Genomic DNA, 7500 nt, shown 5'->3' with positions numbered 1-7500 from the left:
TATATATGTATGTATATAAAAGTAATCTCTAGAGGTATTGATGGCATAATTCACAGAGAGCAGGCACTACCCAAGCCAGGACATCTTCCCAGGTCTAAAATCCACCTCCAATGGGAAGAATCAAAGTTTTGGTGGTGCTTTTTCCTCTCATTGGCTCTCCTTCATCCCTGTGGAGCCCAGTGACCAGCAGACATCCAGCCACGACCACCCTGGGAAGTAGTGGGAGGCTGGAGCAGAACTCTGGGATCGCTCCCTCCATCTCTTTGTACCTCCAGCTACGGAACTGTTTGTTTCCAGCAGGACAGCCCCACTGCAGTGCCCCTGATGGATCCCACCATGGCTTAATAAGCCTGTTTGGATTAGCACAGGCAGCTTGCTGCCCACCAGCATCTCGTGAAGCACAGAAGAACTGCACAAACATAAAGAGGAAATCCTAATCAAATTTGGATTGGTAAAGAGCATTCCTGACAATCCACACAATACCAAGACCAATTCAATTTTATTGGTTGTTATTCAAAAGAAAGGGCACTCACATCTCTCCTTTGTGCATTAATAACCTCTCTTCAACGAGAGGATTGGGATTTTTTTTTGTCCAGATTGGGGTTTTTGATAGGGCTCGTTGTTTGCTTTACAACTAAACTGAAGGTTCTGTGCAGCCACGGGGCCAGGGAGCAAACCAAGTGTGTGGTGAAGATTTTCAGTGGTGAATTCACCTTTTAAATGAGAGCACCACACCCTCCATGCTGTCAAATTAACTTCTTCTCCTGCACATGTCTCAGGAAAATGAGCTGATCCCAGAAGCGAGGCTGAGCCTTTGCTCTTTAATAACTCCTTCATCTTCCAGGTTAATTTTTGTTCTGCTATTCTTCCAACCTTTTTTTCCTTAGAAACTTTTACCAAGTGCAGCGGGAATTTGACATGGAAGCCCTTGTTTGTATTGCTACTTTCCCAAAGCCTCCTTAAACACTGCTGGAGGCTTAGGCCAGGTTTCTTTATTTCCTTTTCTATTTCTTTATCATTAAGGCCAAGGAGTTTTTGAGCGAGCAGGATCCCGCTAATCGCTTGCCCCAGCCCCCATGGCTTTGTTTCTGTCAAAATAGCTCCTTTCAGCGGCTGCAGAGCGAGCTGTCTGGGCAAATGAACTGCTCTTTCTCACCAGATGTGTAACCGTGTTTCGTCTTTCACGAGAGACAAGCTGGAGCCGACTCCTTCCGCTAGCTGGGCCTATGCTACATGTCTTACAACAACACAAATGTAAGCCCCTTCCTTTCCACACATGTTAAACTCATTTCCTAGTGAATTATTGGGAAAACACGGCGCTATCCTCGCCGCTGCCGCCGCCGCGCGCGGGTGCTGCAGTTTGCTCCCCGCGCCCCTGGCACGGGCGCCACGCCACCGCGGGCTCCGTGTCATTTTGCTGGCTGTGAAACTTTTATTTTGCTCAAAGTACAACAGAATTTTTTAATCATTATTATTATTATTTATTAGTGGTTTTTTTAATTTGCTTCCAGCCCCGCCACCTGGAGATCTCCAAACCCTGTGGAACAAACACCTTCCCTTTCTCCTGAACAAACGCTGTTTACGCTCTGGATATTTTCCATCTTGGAGAAATAAGGAGAGTTTGTTCAATAGCAAAATAAAACCTAGAATGGAGCCAGCTATGTTCTTGTAGAGCTGAGCCGATACACCCAGGAACCAGCAAGTTTTCCTCGGCTTAAAACATTAAAGAACCAAAACAGTTAACAGCAAACTCACATCTCGTAAAGCCCAGAGTGCCCCTCAGCCTGTAAAATTCCCCAGCTCCAGCTTTTTTTTTTTTTTTTTTTTTTCAGCTACATCTTTATTTTAACAGGGCATTAATAATGCCAGTATAAGGTTGTGCTGTACAGGTTTGACCACAACCGTTTTTGCGAGATTTGCTGTTAAGATAAACAAGCCGGCGGAGCTGCTCGGCTGGCAGCGGGACCCGCGTGAATGGCTCTCATTTTCCTGAGCTCCGCCGGGGCTGCCAAGCGCAGGTTGAGCTCCCGCGTCCCCTTCCCCTCGCCCCGCGTGTCAATCACCCCCTGGCATCCCCGGTGACAATTTCCATCCTCCCAGCCTGGAATTTCCACCTCCTCCAGCCGGGCAAAGCACTCCCTCCTCAGCCCCGCGAGTAACCCAACACCGGGGCTGCTCCTACCCCCGGCCCCCCGAAATCTCTCTGCGTTAGCAACGGAGCCTTATTAAACCCATTTCTACCACTTTGTGTTTCACAGGTTGTTTTTTTTTAATTATCTGCTGTCTGAGAGTAATTATTTACTTCCTGGAAGCTCACGTACCAGAACTCCGAGTTTGAAAGATTTTTCCATAACCTAATCCAATTCATCAAAGGCATCCTAACAAAATTACAGGCTCTGGCAGTATCTTTGCTTTTCACCTGATAAGGCTGCAGCAGAAGCCCGGGATGGTTTGTATCAGGGTCCCTCCTGGAGTATAGTTTTTGACAGCTTTGCTTAAATCCCTTCCCCCCCTTTTCCTCTCTCACAAAAGCACGGGATTTTATTATTCCCTCCTCCTAGAGCCGTGCAATGCTTTGGGCTTCAAACAATCAAGTATTAGACAGAGGGGGAAGCGGTGTAGGAGTCTCAGCCAGCACGTTTGGGATTTCCTGGGGAACAATGCTCTGGAAGCGCATCCCAGCATCCCAGGTATTCCCACGATTTCCTGGGCTGCGGGCTGAGCTCGGGTTAGGAGCAGGGATTACCAGGGAGCGATGTCAATGCTGTGACTCAGATGACCCGAGGGAAAGAAAGCCAAAGGGAGAAGGAAGCACGTCCAAAGTCCTGGTTCTGGGGTGTGGGGGAGCTCGGAGGGGCTGAGTTACAGAGGTGGCTTTGATTTGCCTTTTTTTGCTCTGTTTTTGTGTACATTTGAAGCCCCGGCGAGTGCCGTGTCCTCGTTTGAACAGGTGAGAGGTGTTCATACCTGCACGCCTCAAACCCCAATCCAGCTGCCCCTGTCTGCAAACAGATCCCTCGCAGCTAAACCCATTAATCTACAATAAACCACCTTCTTAAGGAGGAAAAAAATCAATGTCGGGTTCCTGATGGCAATTTTTTCCAGAACTGGTTACCCAGGAAAGTCGTAATTTTTTAATATACTCTGAACTTGGTAGCGCCAACAGGACGCTGAAAGCAAAAGAGCAGCTGAGCTATTTTAAGGTCTGTTCTTCCAGCAGTTTGGTGCACATCTTAAAGAAAAATAAGAACATATAAAAAAAATATGACACCAAACTGCTCTGTTTTCATTGCATTATGCAGATGAAATGACAAGTTGTCATTTAAGAAGTTAATAAACAGTCACCATTTTGCAGGTTATCCAAATGCTACTGAATAGAAAACCTTGGATCCCTAAATGATGTGTAATTAAAATTATTTAAAAAATCCTCCTTGACAGGCCAGGGCTTAGCCAAAATGTAAATGACATTAAAGAAGACAATGAATTTAATTTTATTTAATGTCCCTTTTTGCAGATCCTCATTTACATAGCATTTTTAACAAAAGCGTTGACCTTATAAATGCTGGCATTTGTACAGCTTCTGCAGAGTTGGATTTAATCATGCTTTCGCAAAGCCATAAGGGAAAAAGCTTTAAGTTCTCTGGTTGGATATGGAGTAGGAATAAAAACATTGGGACTGGTCAAATGTTTATCCTCCTTGCTTCTGAAAACAACCTGACAAGAAGATGTAAAGGTCTAGGGAATAACCCATTGCTGTTTGTAAGGCTTGGTAATAATCATACATAATCGTTTGGAAATATAGCTAATAAAAAATATAATGAGTGTTCAGCAAAATCGGCATTAGGCCCAAATTACATGATATTAATACTTGAACAGGTGCAGAAAGGCGCTTTAAATGAGGTAAATGAATAAAATGTCCCAGAGCACAACTGTGTGCACTGACAAAAAGTCAATCACATGAATAATTCAGCGGCCGGGACTGCCAGCAAAGGTCAGCGGCTCTCACCTTTGTGACGGGAAGTGAAAGGAAACGCTGCTGACGAAAAAAAACCCCCTCGCCCTCCAGCAGCCGCCACCCTGCCGAAGGTGTAAACTTGGAGTAGGGAGGAATTAAAGAGCTGCACCAGCGAGCCGGCAGTAAAAATAAATAAATAAATAATAAAAATTAAAAAAAAAAAAAATTAAAACCAAACCAGCTTGAACAGCCAAGTCGTTTAGGGGAAATAATCTAAAATTACAGCCAGGGAAAGGTTAAGGGGGGTGGCTACCAGCAATGTCAATTATCTCCCAAATCTGAGGTCAGGCAAAAGGTATTTTAAGAGCCTACGGGATTGAAATTTTGTAACAGCTGTTAAATATGACAAAACTTTTTATTCCCCCAAACTACAGCTATTCCAAACTCCGTATGAAAGAAATGGGATAAGCAGATGTCTGGCTTCCATACAGGAAAGTAGGACACACTTGGAATGATAAGTCTCCTAAACTCTACAGAATAATGCCAGGTTTGCTGGGGAGGGGGGCATTTGCTGCCCACGGAGATGCCAGCGAGCAGTAGGGCCGTGATGGTGCCATCTGGAAACCCTCTGCCGAGCAGGCGCTGGCCGTGCTCCGCCAGCGCTCCCGGCCCGGCCTCCGCCCGCCACCGGCACCCAGCGGCACCGGCCGCAGCCCCGGGCCTCGGGGACACCCCCGGCCAGGCAGCGAGAAGCCAAGGGTCTGGCTCCGAGCAGGAATTTCCATCCCTCCCCAGTGAAATATCTGCTGGTGGCACGGAGGAATGGTTCTAGCCCAGAGTGTGGTTTTGGTTTAGCAGTTCCAGCGGCATCCTGTAATCATTTACAGCCCTTGGAATGTATGGGTGAAATAGGAGAGATTTATCTGTTCATAGTTGTGATATGTAGACAATGGGTGTTCCTAATGAGGAACATCTGCTTTTGTGTTTTCCCAGAAAACATTATTCCACTATGAAAATGATACTCCCATCCTTTTCAGCAACACCGCAAAGAAAATATGGGCCTTTTCCTTTCTTTTATTTGCTTTTCTTTGGGTCAATCTAATTTCCCAGGGACACTTTTTCTGTGGCATCTTTTTACTGACTGCGCTGCAATTTACGGTGGGTTTGTTCTTTAACACGTGAGGTACTGGGCTGGAGGAACGGCCCCGAAATGCCAGCAGATACTTAAATGTGTACAGTAATAAAAGCCTCCCCGCTCAGCCATGCTCCGTGAGAAACATCCAGGCGACGTAAATAAAAATTCCCAGTGAATTAAAAGGTCGCGGAGGCTCCTGACACCAAAAACCGCTTCCAAGGCCTCGGGTTTGGCTTTTACATTTCCAGCCCACTGCAGGATTCAAACATAGAGTTACACAAGTTTATTTAAAATATCAGCACTGCTAATAAATTATTACTCCTGAGGTGCATAAGGGGTTTTTTTTTTTCCCTTCTGTTTTTTGGTTTTTTTAATCCCAGTGCATAAACAACTCTGACTATCACGGAGTCTCCTAGTGTGGGCTGGAAGAAATGGGTGGCCATAGATCTCAATTCAGGATTGAATTATTGGTTCATATCCTGAGGACAAATATGCCTTATCTGGTCAAAAGCTGCTAAATGTATCCAAAGGACAAAAGGATCTAGCGAAGCATATTGGATATAATTCTTTTTTTTTTTTTTTTAAGCCAACTACCCAAGCAGCTCCACTTCCTATGGGAAACTGTAAATTGACCCCCAAATGTGATGGGGAAAGGTTGTTCCGTGATGCTCAAGAGGGAAATGCAAGCCTGAAATCCAACCCTGACAACAAATTTAGGCACCAGACTCCGAGCACATGGGTCGAGCGAACGTAAATATCGGGGATTTCAAATCCACCTCGGTGCTTCCAGAGGGCTGGAACCCCTCCTCCAGAGCTTCCTCCCGGCCACACTTCCCTCCTAGGTTTGCTGCAATTTGCTCGGAGCAAACATCACATCCCAGAGTCCTCCAAAAACCCGGCTGGAGAGGCCACTCCAGCCTCTGCCGAGCTCCAGATTCTCTGCCATGAGAAGTGACAACTCTCTTTAGGAGGCTAAAATCCATGCCATCCCCATAAAGCCCAAATCTTGAAAATTCCTAATGCAGAAGGTGATTAACATTGCCATAAAATTGTCCTGTCTTTAAATTTAGAAGCACAGCAGATTTTTCATCAATAATTAAGATCACTAAAGCATTTATGCTAGGCATAAATGGAGTTTCAATCTTCCTTATTCAAATAAACATGATAAACCCATTAACCAAATGTTTTCTGATTTTTTTTATCTCTTCTCATGCTGCTGGAATATCAAATGATCCCACAGTTCTGATAGTTTGGGGGAGGTATAAAAGCACTGGTGTTGGGTAGCTTGGCTCAGTTTTGCCAGGATAACCCTTCACACGACTGACACAAATTATCTCACAGCAACTCCAGGATGTTATTATGGAAATACCATCAGAATCCCTAAAAAGGTGATGTTTTGCCACGTTCTGGCACGTGCAAGGACCACAAACATCAACTCCTCATGCTTTTTGCAGTGGACAATCCAGAGGCATGAAAGGCTCCACAGCTCTGAATCAGAGTCCGACCAAGCACAGAAAAGCAAAATATTATTCTAATTTTCATTCCTGGTTAATTTTCCTCGCGTTCTGCTGCAGTCACACTTTAATGCAATTCACCATTTACATCTGCAAAAGTCACACATCTCTCCAAAAAGAACTCTGCACAATGAACATGCCCGTAATCCAATAATAAAAGCTGTAACACGCTGCCTTGCATTTACTACGCCGCCAAGATTCCTCCACTTCCAACTATTTTTTAGCCAATAAAGCAGAAATAAATCCAGCTCGCGAGGCAACAACCCAGCACGATATGATTTCCATAGCTAAAACACTAAAGACAAATATGATTATATTGATTTTTTTGTACTTGGACTTCTATAAAGTGGTGAACTTGTTCTCAATTGCCTGACACAATCCCAGAGTGATGGCAACAACTGGTCAGCCCTATTTGATTACTAATAAGAGAGATGTCCCTTCTGTCAGATACCTCACATTCCCCACTAAGCAAACAGCTATTTCAGCTAGTTAAACATTAGCATTGCTCTCCACTGGTGGTGCATATTTCTTTAGGCTTAACTCAGGGAGTTTTCCAGGTTTAATTTTTCAGGCACTGGACAGCAAAGTTCATGATCAAAAGATAACTTTGTCCTGCGAGCTACTGAAACACAAGCCTTCTTCAAACCAGCCTAACCCTCTTCTTCACAAAACCGGTGTCGGGTGAACACTTCTCCATTTATTGCTCCAAGGAACCCATTTCAGCAGCCTGGCTCAATCCAAAATTGCCTTTTGCTGCTACCGCACCGTCCGCGCAAAAACCCGGCTTTTCCGCTGCCCAAAACATCGTCTTTACCACCAAAATCCTTCCAAACCAGCTTTACCTTGCTCTGGCTGCAAATCTTTCTGGAAACGGGTTCTTTTGGAAATAAGGCCAG

At 45.0% G+C, this 7500-nt stretch overlaps 1 protein-coding gene across 8 annotated transcripts in view; it reads right to left on the bottom strand.

The window, feature by feature from the left end:
* The window catches only part of EBF3 (EBF transcription factor 3), a 123899-nt gene that overhangs the window by 110118 nt on the left and 6281 nt on the right, over window positions 1-7500 (bottom strand). The gene's annotated exons all lie outside the window — the stretch shown is intronic.

The sequence above is a fragment of the Pyrgilauda ruficollis genome, unplaced genomic scaffold (genome assembly GCF_017590135.1).
Source record: "Pyrgilauda ruficollis isolate IOZ18807 unplaced genomic scaffold, ASM1759013v1 scaffold15, whole genome shotgun sequence".
NCBI classification, from domain to species: Eukaryota; Metazoa; Chordata; class Aves; order Passeriformes; family Passeridae; genus Pyrgilauda; species Pyrgilauda ruficollis.
This window is presented reverse-complemented; position numbering and strand designations above follow the sequence as displayed.